At 34.9% G+C, this 17,116-nt stretch overlaps 1 pseudogene; it reads right to left on the bottom strand.

Annotated features, from left to right (window-relative positions):
• LOC143380638 (kinetochore protein NDC80 homolog) overlaps nucleotides 1-16,820 on the bottom strand; it is a 41,712-nt pseudogene extending 24,892 nt beyond the window's left edge.
• Between the last annotated feature and the right edge of the window lie 296 nt (nucleotides 16,821-17,116).

The following is a 17,116-nucleotide window of genomic DNA, read 5'->3' on the forward strand; positions in this document are numbered from 1 at the left end:
GAATTATTTCTTTCAGCATTAGCTGTGCTTACCTACTCTAGCAATTTCTTCATCGAGATCATTTAATTTCTGGTCCAGAATGGATGAATGAAACTCCAAATTGCTCATGTATGCCTGATAGAAAGAACACTATATTATTATTACCTATATAAGGACATGGACTTTTCAATAAGTCAGTTTAGAATAGAAAAAAACAAAACAAAAAATCCCCACAAGGGCCAAAGATAAAAAACAAACAAACAAACAAAAAAAAAACACAATCATTTAAAATTGTTTATTTTATAGAACAGCCTGGGTCCTGGGTGCTTCATTAATAATACACAAAATAAAGTTAAAATATCAGTATTTTAATTTAGTCTTTAGAAAACACTTAGGATAATATGTAAGTCAGATATATTACTATTCCTTTTTATAGTAACTATAAAACTCAAGGCTTCTTATTAATATTGTTCCTTGGAGATATATACCATGGGGACTTTGTTCAAAAGCTATTTCTGGTCTTATGTAAAAAGGTAGAAACCTTTCATCATATTCTGAAGACCATTAGTCAAAGACTGATAGATCCCAAGGGAAAAAAACTCCATAGATACCAAACATGTTTTCAATGGGAATTTATTCTATATAATACTTAACTTTTAAGAAGCTTACTTTGTTAGCTCATTCAAAAAATTTTTGATAAAAACAGCCAGTATTCTCTAAGGAGACCAAGAATCTATAAGAGCTCTCAAGGAAGTACATAAACGCATTTACTAACTGGCTCTTCTTCTCTCTCTTGTTCCAATATTGCAATCTGTTCATTCAATGCTTTGTTTTTTGCTGCTAATGATTCCAGCTTGGAAGCATCTACATTATATAAATCCTCTGGAGACAAAACCCAAAAAACTTCATAAGACTCAGGCCACAATATTTTTTGCCTTCTATCCCTCTGGTCAAATCACAAAGTTTTGCCCAGACTGGCCTTACACTTATAATCCTCCTGCTTCAGCCTCTGGGTAGCTCCACTGGACAAGTTGTAGATGAACACAATATCCTTATTTTATTTATTTTTATGTGTGTGCTGAGGATCGAACCCAGTACCTCACATATGCTACACAAGTGCTCTACCACAATCCCAGCCCTGCACTATACTTTCTATTCCCCATACCCTACTTGATTTTTCTCCATAGCACTAATCACCGCTTGATTTATAGTTGTTTATTTATTACTTCTCTTTCTATTAGAATGTAATCTTATAGGGGCAAGGATTCTTTTAATCTCATATTTATTACTGTATCCCCAGTGTCTAAATGATGCCTAACACATACTAGATATACAACAAAAATTTGAATGAGTAAATGAATTAATTTATATGCTTAATTACATACAGAAATATAAAGTAACTCACTAGATGCATTTTGTATTAGATTACTAAGAACTTTCCTCTCTTAAAAAAAAAGTGTTATTTATTTTGCTTTCTTTCTTATGTGGTAAAGCTAAAATTGACCTGGTTACTCTTCAGGAATGTACATCTGCAGCAGAACATCAGGGAATGTTTTTTTTTTTTTTTTTTTTTTTTTACATTTCATGCCATGAGTGGCGAGGTGATATTATCCTGTTTTGATTGACTCAATTGTTTTTGAAGGAACAGCTTCTTAATCTATTTTACCTTTCTCTGACATTTTATATACAAGGTAATTCTAACTTAAGGAACAATATAAAATAATGTCCCTGGATCATTTTAGAGTTAGCCAGTAATATTGGGCTGTCACCAGATTATACTGAATACAAACATATTTCTTTATTTAGAAATACAATGATCTGCTAACTTTCTATGAATTTAAAATGAGACTTTAGGTCTTTTGACTAATTGGTGCTTTAAGTTTTCAAATACTAAAGCAAAGACATAAGAGGGATACTATCTACTTAGAGAAATAACATTTATTAATTACTTTCAATGCTGCTCGTTGTGTTTGGTATTATACTGCCATCTAATCCTGCAAAGCTTTGTCATTGTGATGAAGATTTTTGTTGAGTTCACAGTCACTAAGCAACTTTAGGACTGACATCAACACCAGTATTCTGTAGACCACTACTACTTTTCTCCACCAAAGAAAAAATCTGCAGGCATCTGTATGCATTTAAAGTACAGAGCTCTTATGAACATTAGATATGGCAAAATAAACTACAATACCAAGAACAGAGGTAAATGACTGAAGGCAAGCACACTGGATGTGAGAACACTTACACTGCTTTGACTGCAACTCTGCATTCATCTCTTCAAAGCTGTCAGCACCATTCATGAAACTCTCATAGCATTTTATGGTGTAGTCCAAAAATAACTGGTTGGGTAAAGCAAATTTTAAAAACAAAGCCATGATTCTGTTAGTTTGTTGCACATTTCTAAGTAAAAATTTATTCTGAATAAAAAAGAAGTCAGAAACACTAAGTAGTTATATAAATTTGTATGATTAAGAGACAGAAACCTATATGCTGTACATACTCAGCATGCTACTTCTAAATGTAGTATTAGATTACTAGAAACTTTCCTCTCTTAAAAAAAAAAAATGTGTCAATTATCTTGCTTCCTTTCTCATGTGGTAAAACTGAAATTGACCTGGTTATTCTTCAGGAATGTACATCCACAGCAGAACATAAGGCAATGTTTTTTTACATTTCATGTCATGACTGGCCAGGTATAAATAGGAAGTATAAATATTTATTTTCTACTTTAAAATATCTTCAGAATTTCAAGCTCAAAAAACAAGGAAACTTGCTATAATTACATCGCAACTTCCAGCTCAAAAACAGCCTGGTAAGTAGAGATCTAAATATTAGAACATCAAAATTTTTAATATTTATCCAAGAGAAAGTAACACTCTATTTTGAAGTCATCAGGCATTTTGGTTCCTGAGAATGAGTATTTTTATTAGAAGGCAAAGCAATTCCCTTTGTGCTAATTCTTTGCTTACAAGCAATTTTCTCATTACTTGGTTGCTATGGAAGGAGTACCTTAAATAGGCAGTACAAGTATTCCTATAACTGGACAGACTTACCACTGATGATAAAATAATATATTTCCATTCTACTTCAAATCAGTCTCTTGTGATTTTTAGTAATAATGAATCAGTTTCCCTAAGCTTGTTCAATTTTAATCTTACAGTTTAAAAAAAAAATTGAGTTTACAGACCCACAAAGCTGAGGATCAGAATCTGGTGAATTTAATACAGTGAAAACTCTTTATAATTAAAAATAGCACTTTATAGATTCCAAAGTGTTTTTCTATATTTAATCATTTGAAACAATAGCTCTGATGGGAAGAATAACTTTTAATGGTTTAAACATTTTGGATGAATGTCAAGAAATTTAACAGTTAATAGGTGTTAATTATATTTGGGTGAAACTGAGGTACAACTAAATGTAGTTGAGCACATATGTTGCAATGTGGGAGAACTCTCTCTAGGGTAAGATCAAAGGCTTTCCAGAAGCAGTTCCAGCTGGGATCACTGCTGATGTAGTAAAGGACATGCATATTCTTGCTCAAAAAATGGGCAGTAATACCACATTAGGTGATATATCTCTGAACTATTGACCAGGCAGTAATAAAAGATGAGAATGAAATTATTTCCACTCTCTTTTCGTGATAAAGGTTTCAAAGATTGAAAGATAAAATTAGAGATAGAAAGCTCTTCTTCTAGGGGCCCGTGTGGTAATTGATCTTTTATGTATGCTGGGAACACAAGTGCATAATCTCAACATTTAAAAGTTATTCCTTGGATCTAGTATTTATTCCATTTAGATATATAGATTGGCATATTTTAGGAAATGGGGGAGGGGAGGCTTGTCACACAGCTTAGGTTCCAGTAAAGTATATAGTTGTATAAAAAAAGTATATAGTTCTATAAAAAGTGCATGGTAACTCTAAGTGACAATATGCCTAAACTAAAAAGTCAGAACAAAATAAAGAACCTATGTGCAATATTCTAGGATTCAATTTGTTATCCTTTATATTAACAAATACATTAAAATATCATTAATATTTTCATTCTATAAGAGGAGGAAAAGAAATCTTATATAACATAAAACATCTTACCTTATTATGTATAATTCCATCTTCAGTTTCTTCTCCCCATGGCTGTCCATCATCAAATAAAGGTGAGCTTTCTTTCATGGCAGTATGTATCTAGTTAGCAAATAAACAACATAGTAAGTTGATTGTCTAGATGTGAAAAACATGGCTTTCATGTTTGTCAATTTTTAGGGTAGGGTGGTTCTGGGGATTGAACCCAGAGGCTCTTTACCATGAAACTATATTCCTAGTCCATTTTATTTTTTTTAAGATAGGATCCCATGAAGTTACTTAGGGCCTCATGGAGTTTCTAAGGCAGGCCTCAAACTTGTGATCCTCCTGCCTGAGCCTCTTGAGCTGCTGGAATTACAGGTGTGCTCTAATGTCCCTGGATCATTTTTTTAATAGTTTTTTTTTTTTTTTTGTAGGTGGACACAATACCTTTCATTTTATTTTTATGTGGTGCCAGGTATAAAACCCAGTGCCTCATATATACTATACAAGTGTTATACCATTAACTCACCACCTTGGCCGCTGAAATTTGTTTTTTAGTGTCATTTTTAGAAGCTTTTAATTGCATGGCTGAAAGTTTGTTTTCCTGGAATGTTATATTGAATCTTAAAACATGATCCTTGAAATTTTAGTAAAAAAAAATCCCTTAAAAATTTGGAAAGAAGTGCTCCATATTTAGTTCTTCTCCATAGAGAAAAAACATGTGACCCTTATACAGCTATTAATCTGTTGAGAATATACACATTTTAATGTAACTCTAAGAATCCAAATCAGAACTGCCATAGAAAAGATGAACTAACAATTATTTCTTTTGAGTTCAATTTTGGTAAATCTCATGTATAAATATGAACTTTAAATTGAATTTTACAAAATAAAATTACAGAAATACTAAAGTTATTGAAATTTGAAAGTAATAAATGAAAGTGGTGTTTAGTGGGAAATTTTCTTTTCCTGGGACTTATATACAAGATTTTGGAAAGACACTGTTCTTAGCCCAGAGTTGCCTGTCCTTCTACCCTTTCCCTAATCTCAAGGCACTAAAGACTTTCTGTATGTCTAGGGTGGATGCAGGGAGCTCTATCAATTCATTCTTTGTCTTGTCTTTCATTGACAGGGCCTAAGGTGACAGTCTGGTTTAATGAAGTCTGAGAGACATGTATGACAGAGCCCAAGAAAACAACAGAAGTTTCTACCTTGTCATCAGGATAAAGAAGTTCCTGTTGGCTTGTCAAATGCCCTTGTGAAAACTGTTACTACTCTGCAAGGTTCAAGGAGAGCCATACACAGAGACAGACAGATTCTCCAGGATCTATAGAAGCCTCAACTTCAAGGACTGAGAGTTTCAAAATGAGAAGATTTGGTTGAAATAGTTGGAACTTGAAATTGTACAGAAATAAAAAGGAATATAGCTAGGCATGATGGTACACACCTGTAATCTCAGCAATTTGGGAGGATAAAGGAGAATAATTATAAAATCCAAGGCCAGCATAGGCAACTTAGTGAGACCCTATCTCTAAATAAAAAATAAAACAGCTGGGATGTGACCCAGTGCTAACGCATAACATTTTATGGTTTAATAGAAATTTTCCTAAGTTCAAGTTCAGTCTCCAGTACAGCAAATATACTAGAGGAATTTTTTTTCAGCTAAAGATTACATTTTTTCAAAATACTACTAATTCTCAAGATTGTGAAACTTCAGGCAGAAAGCATGCAGAGGGATATGAGACAAATCAGGCTCTGCTCCCTTGATCATTAAACAAAGGCTACCAGGGAACTCTAGGGACACATACAACCCTCCAATTCATGGACATCAGTAGAGGAGATGGGGGACTTTCTAAACTACAGCCACTCAAACCGATTATGTGCCAAGCTCTGAAAGGAGGCATAGAGAGAAGGAAAGAAGAAACCAAACTTTACGAAATATTAACAAGCAATTTGGGAGTGTAGCAAAAGAATAATAAACAATGAACAAACAGAGGCTATTAGGAAACCAGGTCAAGAGGAAAAGCATACTCTCTATAGATCTTGCAAAAGCATACAACAATCTTTACCCATTCCTGATTAAAGCAGATGAACTTCAACATGAAAACCATTATCTCTATATTAATACATTAAAACTAAATAATAAAACTGAAGGAGCAAAAGAGATAGGAAAAAAGAGATTGACTTCTTTTCCACACGATGAGGCTGAATATTGTCAAGATAGAAATCCCCTCCCTCCAATATATCTATGAATTCAATGTGATGTCAATGGGGAGCAAAAGCAAAATGGCTTTAAAAGTGAGGATCTGAGAATAGCTAGATAACTTGTGAAAAGCAATAAAAATCTGCCTCTACTACATAAAATATGTTAGAAAGCAAAGCAATTAGAATGCTCATGTTGTAGGGATAGGAGAAAAGAAAAACGGATCTAGGAATACATTAAGAACAGTTCCAAATTGTTGGGAAACAATAGGATACTCAGTAAATGTTACTAAGATATGTGAGTGAGTTATTTAAAAAAATGCTTTCTCTTTCTTAAGCTAAAATAAATTTCAGAGGGATAAAGGTTTCAAACAACACAAAGCTGGGTGCATTGGCATACACCTGGAGTCTAGCTATCTGGGAGACTGATCACATGAGCTCTGGATTTTGAGACAAGACTGGGCAACACAGTGAGACCTTGTCTCAAAAAAAAAAAAAAAAAAAAAAAAGAAGAAGAAGAAAAGCACAAAGAAGCCATAAAAGTACTAGGAAAAATAACTGGAGGCATTAAAACTACCAAACAAACAAACAAAAAACCAACAAAAAAACACCAGGGAATAAAGGAGAACTTCCCAGGTGTGACTAAAATTTCTAAGATTAAATGGGAAAGACAATTAGAACAAGAAACCTATAGTGTCTCATGGATTTTATGTTGCTGCAGTGTTCAATTTTATCACATTGAGAAAAGCAAGATAGGAAAGAGGGGATTCCAACCTAAATAATGGGCTTGGAGGCATCTCAAGAGATCTCTTTTTCTAGCTGGATGCAGTGACTGTAATCCCAGCAACTCAGGAAGCTGAGGTGGGAGGATCCCAAAATTGAGTCCAGCCTGGGCAATTTATCAAGACTGTTTCAAAATAAGTTATAAAAAGGGCTGAGAATGAAGCTCAGTGCTCTAATGATTGTCTGGAATGTGTGAGGCCCTAGATGGACATCCTAGTACTGTCCAAAAAAGAGGTCTCTCTCAGACCAGTCACAGCAGTTCCTGTAAATCTGAAGATGTTATCTCACAACCACATAACAAAATCCTAAGATGCTTAGGCAAATAAGGTTGAAGTATTCCAGTGCTAATAGGGATATCTGATAGCAAGAATGCAGAGGTGATTACCATGTCCACGGGGTATGTGAGACAAGTTAAATGTATAAATGTTATATATAAAGTCCAATAATTTGTGCTTTATTAATAGATGCTGGTATTGGATTTATATATATATATGTATGTTTTTTTGACAACTGCTGATGCTCCATGTACTAGCATGGTTCTTGGGTCAAAATCCATCCACCCACTGCCTACTTACATTTACTTAAGGGCTTTTGATGACCAAGAAAATGTCAGGGGGCCATACTGGTTTTAAGAATTCTATTGCTAAGTAGGACAGGAAACTCAGAAGCTACAAAAGGAAGAGACTACATTAGACTAGATGAAAATTCATAATTCAGAATAGTCAAAACATAGTACATAATATCAAAAGGAAAAGCCAGGGCATAATATAGACGGGGCTAATTTCTTTATATGTTACTATTTAATTTTGTAGTGCTAGGGATGGAATCCAGGGTCTCATGTATGCTAGGCAAGTGGTCTACCACTGAGCTCTACTTTCAGCCCTAAATGAATTATTTTTAAACTAGACAATGGCAATCTTGGGTTGGATATAGCTCAATGATAGACTGTTTACCTAACAATCACCTGGAATTGGTCCCTAACACAGTTAAAACAAATGACAACAACAAAAACAAATAAAATAGCACAAAATGCAAATGTGGAAATATTATTTATTTATTTATTTATTTTTTGCTTGTGATGTTGCCAACTATTAAAAACAATGTGGCTGGGAGTATAGTTTAGTTGCAGAGTGCTTGCCTAGAGTGTGTGAGGTTTTGATTTGTTTAATCTTGACAACTGTGTGTATGGAGGAACTCTAAAAAGGGAAATTAAAGGAATAGCTGGGTATAGTGGGGAGAACTTGTAATCCCAGCTTCTTTGCCAACATGAACTTTATCTCCCTCACCTATAGTCTCAGGAACTTAAATGTACTTTGATAAATGAAAATTTTGAAGCAGACTTGAGATAAGTGGCAAAAGCAAGACTGGGAGAGAAAAAAACCCAAACTTTCCTATGTGTACATTTAAAAGGTAAAACCAAATACCTTGATGCAGTCTATTAGTCAAACCAAGGCTGCTACAATGTGAGGCCAGGTATGAGGGACTCCCACTGTGTACATGGAACTTTTGGATAGTGCAAAAGGATACCTGCAGGGGGAGAAAAAAAAGCTTATATTAATATGGTAAAAATAATGGGCAAATTAAGCAAGATGTTACTTTTCTAAAATTCCCCACATTCCATTATTTTAACTTGTTTAGAAAATATTTTGTTGTTGTTCTGTGCTAGTCATCTAACTCTCCAAAATGATTTTGTGTATTTTGGGTTTCTTCTCTGCAGATTAATTTGTATCTATAAACCCTTAATATGTGGAATTTGATTTATAATCAGCATGTTGGAGTCCTATCAAAAGATCTTTTGTTTCCCTAAATTCAATAAACCACCTGTAAGAACTACTCATCCCCAAATCCAACACTGTGCTTACCCTATTTAGCCCTTTCCAAATTCATATTCACTCCATTAGACCTCAATGGTGTTGTTTTTGTTTCCATGAAATCTGTGGTAACCAGGGCTGGGGTTATGGCTCAGCAGTAGAGCACTCGCTTAGCATGTGCAAGGTGCTGAATTCGATCCTCAGCACTACATAAAAATAAATTAAAATAAATGTATTGTGTTCAACTACAACTAAATAAAATATTTATTTTAAAAAAACCCTGTGGTAACCAGCCTGTACTTTCTACCCCATCACTTCGGCAGTTTAGGGCTTCATGCTCTGTCACATGCAGTTCTGTACTAACTTACTGCTGTGGTGTGAATGTTCATCTCCCAGAATTCATGGATTGGAAACTTAATCCATAAAGTCAGATGTTAATGATACTCAGAGGTGGGACTTTTGGGAGGTGACTGGCAGAGCCCTCATGAATGGATTAATCCATCTAGAGGAATGTTATTGATGGAGTGGCTTTATTATAAAAGTCAGATCTCTCTGACACATTTGTATTGTTTTGCCATGTGATACCCTCTTCCATGTCATGATCCAGCCCTCACAAGGTGCAGAGCAGATGCTGACACCATGCTTTTGGGTTTTCTAACCCACTAGACCATGAACTAAATAAGTGCCTGTTCTTTATAAGTTACTTTGTTTCAGTATTTGTTATACAGTACAAACACAAAACAGACTAATATATCCACAGTATAATTCCTCTTCTATTCATTCTATATGTACTGTTCACAATAATCATCTTAAAACATGTTACTTTTCTAACTCAAATATTAAATTTATTGAATTTGGTTTTTAGGTTCCAATAATTTCCCCAGACTAAGAAATATAATGTTCATACCCAAGGTTTTTAAAGATTTTTGGAACCTCTTCTTCAAACTTTGTGTCAGGAAGTTCATATGAAGGGCACAGGAAGCCATAAAGAAAAGTGAAGATCTTCAGGAAATCTTTAATAGATGGAACTTGTAGAGATTTTATGCATACACTATATGCATAACCATTTTCTGTAAGAAACTACAATAACTTTTATGAAACATCAAATATTTGTCATAGTAAAATTATTGGAAAATACCTAAAAGAAAATTCACAATTATTATTAGGTTATAAAATACCTCACAGAGTTGTCGAATACACTGCTGAATGAATGCTTTATCATTAAGTGTTCTTGGGTCCTTGATTTTTTCAGAACTGGAAAATATGTCAGTTTGACTATTCCGGGATACATGTCCACTAGTTCTGGAAACATAGTTTTAAAAGTCAAAGATATTTCTTTCTGTGGTAAAGTCTAAGTTGTTGTTGTTGTTGTTGCTATCATCATCATCATTATTATTATTATTACTTTTAACATTGGCACCAAGCATTAAAATTTAATTTTTAATCTTTATTTACTTAAACAGAATTCTATTATTTAAAGTAGAGAGAGCTGGGCGTGATGGTGCATGCCTGTAAAATCAGTGGCTCAGGAGGCTGTGGCAAGAGGATCATGAGTTCAAAGCTAGCCTTAGTACAAGTGAGGTACTAAGAAACTTGGTGAGACTCTGTCTCTAAATAAAATACAATAGGACTGGGGATGTGCCTCAGTGGTTGAATGCCCTGGGTTCAATTCCCAGTACTAAATATATAAATATATAAATAAACAAACAAACAAACAAACAAATAAATAAATAAAGTAGAGAGAATGTAAAATATGAAGTTACAACAGTTAAAAGAAAAGTTAGATAGAAAGTAAGGCAGGGATAAAAATAAACTGATACTTTTCATTAACAACACATACACTCTCCTCTAATGTGTACAGAATCCACAAGATCTTCTGCACCAGCTATTCTGCATGTTTATTCAATAACCCAAATTCTTATGCTTTTATTTACCCCTCCATAATTGTTCCCTGCAAATCATCATTTACCACTATTTCTTGTGGGAAATCTGCCTTTGAAGATTAAGAGTTAACATAGAAAAACACTTAATATCTGGGCTTTAGAAATGCTCAACAAATGAAGGAGATTTTCATCTCCTTCAATCAATCCTCAAAACTGCCTTGTGAGGAGACACTGTTTTTTGTCTCCAGCCATCATGTCTGGCCAGACCTTTTTATTTTGAGAGAGGGCCTTGCTAAGTTATTAAGGTTGGCCTAGAACTTGTGATCTATGATCTACCTCAGCTGGGTGCTGGGATTACAGGCATGTACCACTGTGCCTGGCTCATTTTATCCATGAGTGTATAGTAAAGTTTTCCAGAGGCTGGCTGTAAGATGCAAAATATTCTAATAGACTTCAGAAGCAGATATGAGAATCTACCTATCTTCTATAAAACCACATATTAAAAGGGATTTGCAAAACTGGAAAACAATGTCACTCTTCTCTCTGAAATAGTTTTGTTTTGGTAAACATGTATTTTAACATGAAAAACACATTATTTACTTTACTATGTAATAGTCTTATTGCTATTTTAAATTGAATTAATATATATATTTTAAAGTCTTCGCAGTATTAATTTTAAATGGCTAATATTGATAGATAAAGCCCATACAACAAATGCTCCTTGGAGTTCTCATTAAGAGTATGAAAAAGATGAGACTCAAATGTGGGATTAGTTCCTCACTTTACAATCTATGATTCTATAGTATTTTAGTGCTAGGTATAAAACTTCCAATTATTCACATGTAACAATAAAATAGTAGTCTGAATGGGTTAATTTATGTCTTATTACCATCTAAAGCAGATTTAACCTAAAAAGTTAATCATTTAAAACATTACCTTTTACCAAATATAGAGACTTTTCTTTCAGATGCAGGTTTATTTATACTCAACTTTCCAAAGGCTGGTTTCTCTTTGCTTTAAGAAAAACAGAAAACAACACTTTAAAATAAATACAAGAAATAATCAGCTCAAGAAACTTTTGGAAACATGTTGGAATAAATACCTCCTCCCTATTACCTATAAAATTATTCAAAATCATGAAAAATTTTAACAGCAACCACAGCTGTTATGATAGGGATAAGCTAAAAGTATAAATCATAGTACTAAAATATTAAGAAGCAGAACAAAAATCTTATCTACATTATGATTTTGTCTTAAAATATGTACATTTACAGATATATAGAAAAAGGCAAAATGTACAAATGGATATATTCAATCACAGGATGAAAGTTACTTTTGAGACTTTTTTTTTTCTTTTAAAGCTCACTGTTAGAATGTAGCTGCACTTCATATACAATATTTGAATTACAGACAAAAAACATTGATGATGGTTACCTTTTCACACCTAATACAATTGAATATCTAAAATCTTTTGATGTTATGTACAACAAAATATTCTGTTAAAGTATTCAGAAGGAAAATAAATATTTCACATTTCTAAAAGTATAGAAACTCACAGTACGTTAAACCTAAATAATTTAAGAACAGCCCACAAGTAACTTGTACCTAAGTATTAAAGAAGAATTGATACAGCTCTACAGTGGCTTATAGTGTTCTTCTGTCCACTGCAAGAAAATCAATTAGAGGAAAAAAATGCAGTTTATGTAGCAAGTTCATTTGGGCACTGTTTTCCCTGTAAATCTTTGAAAAAGTGTTGTTCTGTAGGTTGATATTACATTTTAGCTTATCACCAGAGCAAATAACATTGCTTTGATTTGATGAAGAACTTTGGTAGTTGGAAACATCTCAGTAAATTTAAAGTCACAGCACAGGATCTGCTTAAATAGGAAGCTGTATAATAAAAGATCCCACCATTATGTACAACTATAATGTACCAATTAAAAATATTAAAAAAAATTATAAAAGAGGATTTTGGAATTTAAGAAACACTGGTATCAGGCCTAGTGCCTAGTATTGTTGATCCCAAATTAGGTACCACTGGGAACAGATAGGATTCACTAACACATTACACAGACTACACCTTTATATTAAACATTTTATAATTTCTTTGCCTAAGACTGAAAGACCCACCGATTCCCTGTCCAGGAAAGACGCACGAGGCACTGGCTGCAAACGCATGAGGTTTATTCAGACACAGACGCCTGTGGGTGCTCAGCGAAACCTCAGCCGGAGCTTCGGTGAGCTGGCACACCGGGCTTTGGGGTACAGGTTTTTTATAGGGTCAAGGGGCAGGTTTCGCGCGCGCGGTAAGCAACAGGTTTCTTATTGGCTATTTTGAACCCAGCATATAGGTTACCTAAAGGGTAAAGTTATTTTTTATTTTATGTTCCTGGAATTACACCACATGACAGTTACATATGAGCACTCTGATTTTTCTGTTCCTGCTTATTAGCCCCTGTTTATTCAGGCATGCCCTGGAATCTGTTTTTCTGCTCTTTCCCAACCAACCTGTTTTTCCCTTTTCAATCGGTCACACTTAACTGATTATCTGAAAAACACATTGTCTGCAGGTTTGTGACGTGCCCTAATAATTTTGTAACTAAGCCTAAGGTTGCTGGGCTGGGGTCTTTCATTCCCCCCTTTGTCTGGAAACTTGGGAACCAATCATGGTTCCCTCAGTTGGGGGCCTATTTGGGCTGGCTCTACATCTTGGTAAACAGTAATCCTCAGGGGACAGTCTTTAACTTTCCAGACTAACTTAAAATTGACCTCCTAGATCCAACCTGACTCGATTTACCTATCTATACTACCTATCTACTTTTGGCTTTGTTCCCCCCCTAATTTTAGAAACTTTATTGCTGTGTGGAGAAGGGGCGATGACTCGTTCTTGCTGCTTCAGAGCTGAAAAGGGGTGTCGAACATGAGGGGGCTTGAAGACGTTGGGGAGCGACGTGGGGGACGTGAGTTTCCTTTTAGAAGTCAGTTCCATTTGAGGTCTGGTTGGGGAAAAACAGGCTGTCATCTGGGGATGGGTGCTTCATACAACTTTAGGACACCAGTTTGATATAATGTTCTTTTGAAGCTTTTACCTTACAGACTTGTATACCTGGAAGATATAAACATATTAATGGCACCACAATTACATTGATGTTTTTATATTAACCAAGTTTAGCTTTTAAAGAGATAACATAGCACAATTTTTTAAAACAACAGCACTTGTTTAACCAGCTGTTTAATTTTTTAAGATTACTTGTTTAAAAACTTATACTTATAAGCAACTTACACAGATCTTTTTTATATTATTTACTTAAACCTTTTTAATTATTTAATTATATAGACTTTTATCCAGAAATTTTTTTTTATTAAATTTATATCTAGAACCTTTTAGTTTTTTTTTTTTATCTGTTTACCCAATTTAAATTGAACCATTTGAATCACGTGAGTCAAAGATATTTTGGATCCATTTTTAAAATTTTTTTATGAGCGCACCTCATCTGTCAATTGTCATATCACTACATGATACACGGACATACACACATACAGACATACTGACATATAACACGTAACAAGTGTAACACAATACAATAGCAAAGGCCTTGTTGCTTTCTCAGGTGATATCTCATTGCAATGTTTAAAAACTCCATAGTTGATCAAAAATAGAACTTATCAGAAAAACATTAACTTGTCTGTAGGATCAAAATCATGAGCTCAAAAAAATACAAAATTTAAGGAAAAAGCAAAAATCTTAGAAAAAAATTGACTGGTCAGTAATTAGTAAATGCCATATAATTTACCCTCTGGTTTAATCTAGTTTGAGTTCCCATAAAAAGACTTTTACTATTTTTTTTTTATACTAGAAAAACTTGCTCACACAAAACTGAAAATAGGAATTTACTTAATAATATAAAGCTATCATCAGAAGAGATCCCTTCAGGATCATTAAGCCACTTTCTTTGTTCTGAAGTTTTTTAAGTAGTACTAAGTTACATTAAATCACCTGGAAAAAAAAAAATCTTAAAAAAGAACCACACACTACCATGTATATCCAAAATTAAGCTTTAAATATTTCCAAGACTGTTGCTATTTAATGTTATTTTAATAAGCCAGACCAACATTTTAATTTAACTTTTTTTTTTTTTTCTGAATCTTACACACTAAGTGGAACAGATACCAAATCATAATTTACTATCCTTGCCCAAATTAATGCACTGGTACACCTAGTGAAATCTTTTTAGGCTACCCAGTTCAAAATTAATGGAAAAAATAAAACTGAATGATTGGGAGTTACTTGCCAACTTGGAAGTAGAGTTCTTTTAAATTTTTTTATCTTAAGTATCTAAGTTCTCTGGCATGAATTATCTGAAATCACAAACTACACAATTACCTAACCCCAACTTTTAACTGCAAGATTATACAATGCTTCAAACTTATTTAGGTACCAGATTGTTACAAAAAAATTATCTTTTAGACACACATTTAACCTAGATTATCCCCAAGAAACAATCAGACAACTAGATAAGAAAATATCTTTCCAGGTTTTGGACTTTCATTTAATTATGACTCCTATCAGTGGCACCATAGATTTTCCTTCGAGTGGACCAGATGTTTTTACATAGGGGCAACTATAGGTGTAAAATCAAGGGTCTCAGTGTGACTGACTTTACTGCATTCAAGTGGAGTAATCCTTGCAGTGCAGGGAAAGAATGAGAAAATTCCCCAGAGCGAAGATGGCTCTGGCAGCTGCTGGGAGTTTCTCAGTCTCTCCTTTACTTACAGGATTAACTTCTTTGGAGAGACCCAATTTCAGGCAATCTGGCATATCTCCTAACTTTCCAGTAGAGTCAGTTTTTATCTGTCTTAGGTCTTAAAGGGGGAAGAGGGTATGTACTTTGATCAGCTCAAATTTCTCTCTTGACTCTTTTTCTCCTCATGGTGGATCTGTAGACTAAAGAAGCCACCTAAGTGTTAAGGGATATCTACTGGTTTTAAGGTCCCATGTTAGTCTTAGATGGAATGAGAAAGTACAAAGGCAAGAAGACAGACACAAATATCAGACTGGACACAGAGAACGCTGCGCGGCTGGAGCACAAACCGAACGGATTAGGGAGAGGAGGGATACCGTCACCTCCGTCACCCACGAGTACAGTGTACTCTACAGAACATTGGAGGCCCCCCCAGATGGGCCTCCCTGAGTCCCTGGGACGTCTCCCAGGGTGGCAGGGGAGAAGTCTGAGTTCGTCAACTCCTTCTCAAGCTGCCCAGATACAGAGCAATTACGCGTAATTGTACAGACGCTGCGCATGAACAGATAACAATCAGACATAGACAGAGACACACAATGACACGAACTGGCCAGCTTACCTCCCAGTGGTTATCGGGTGTTCCTCGGGCAGGGATCCGGACGGGGTTACAGGAGTTCTCCTGGCTGGCTCGCCAAATGAAAGACCCACCGATTCCCTGTCCAGGAAAGACGCACGAGGCACTGGCTGCAAACGCATGAGGTTTATTCAGACACAGACGCCTGTGGGTGCTCAGCGAAACCTCAGCCGGAGCTTCGGTGAGCTGGCACACCGGGCTTTGGGGTACAGGTTTTTTATAGGGTCAAGGGGCAGGTTTCGCGCGCGCGGTAAGCAACAGGTTTCTTATTGGCTATTTTGAACCCAGCATATAGGTTACCTAAAGGGTAAAGTTATTTTTTATTTTATGTTCCTGGAATTACACCACATGACAGTTACATATGAGCACTCTGATTTTTCTGTTCCTGCTTATTAGCCCCTGTTTATTCAGGCATGCCCTGGAATCTGTTTTTCTGCTCTTTCCCAACCAACCTGTTTTTCCCTTTTCAATCGGTCACACTTAACTGATTATCTGAAAAACACATTGTCTGCAGGTTTGTGACGTGCCCTAATAATTTTGTAACTAAGCCTAAGGTTGCTGGGCTGGGGTCTTTCAAGACAAAAAAAAAAAAATACAGATTAGGACCACAGATGGCAGCACTTACGTTTGAGGAGTATGAAAGCCTTGTTTATTCATGTCCTGAGATCTTGATTCTTGCATAGAGAGGCAGCCAGCACCAGCAGTGGGAAATGAACTGCGCTTCATGCTTATGAACTACAATCATGAATTCAGTATTATAAAAATGTTTCAGATTTAGAACAAAAGTAGACTAGGCAATAACTAATATCTTTATCCTCAAATATAAAAGCAACTAGGTTCATGATCAAGATAATTTTTCCCTTTCTTGTTCCTGTACACTGAGGTCTGTAAAGAATACCTATTTAAGTTAATTTTAAAATATTCTACACACAATTTAGTAACTGCCTTACCATGTACAAGGGAGTGTGTCAGGTAACACACGAAATACAAAGAATAATGTCTGATCCTTGCCTTCACAAGAA

Source organism: Callospermophilus lateralis, chromosome 14, assembly GCF_048772815.1.
Source record: "Callospermophilus lateralis isolate mCalLat2 chromosome 14, mCalLat2.hap1, whole genome shotgun sequence".
Lineage (NCBI taxonomy): Eukaryota > Metazoa > Chordata > Mammalia > Rodentia > Sciuridae > Callospermophilus > Callospermophilus lateralis.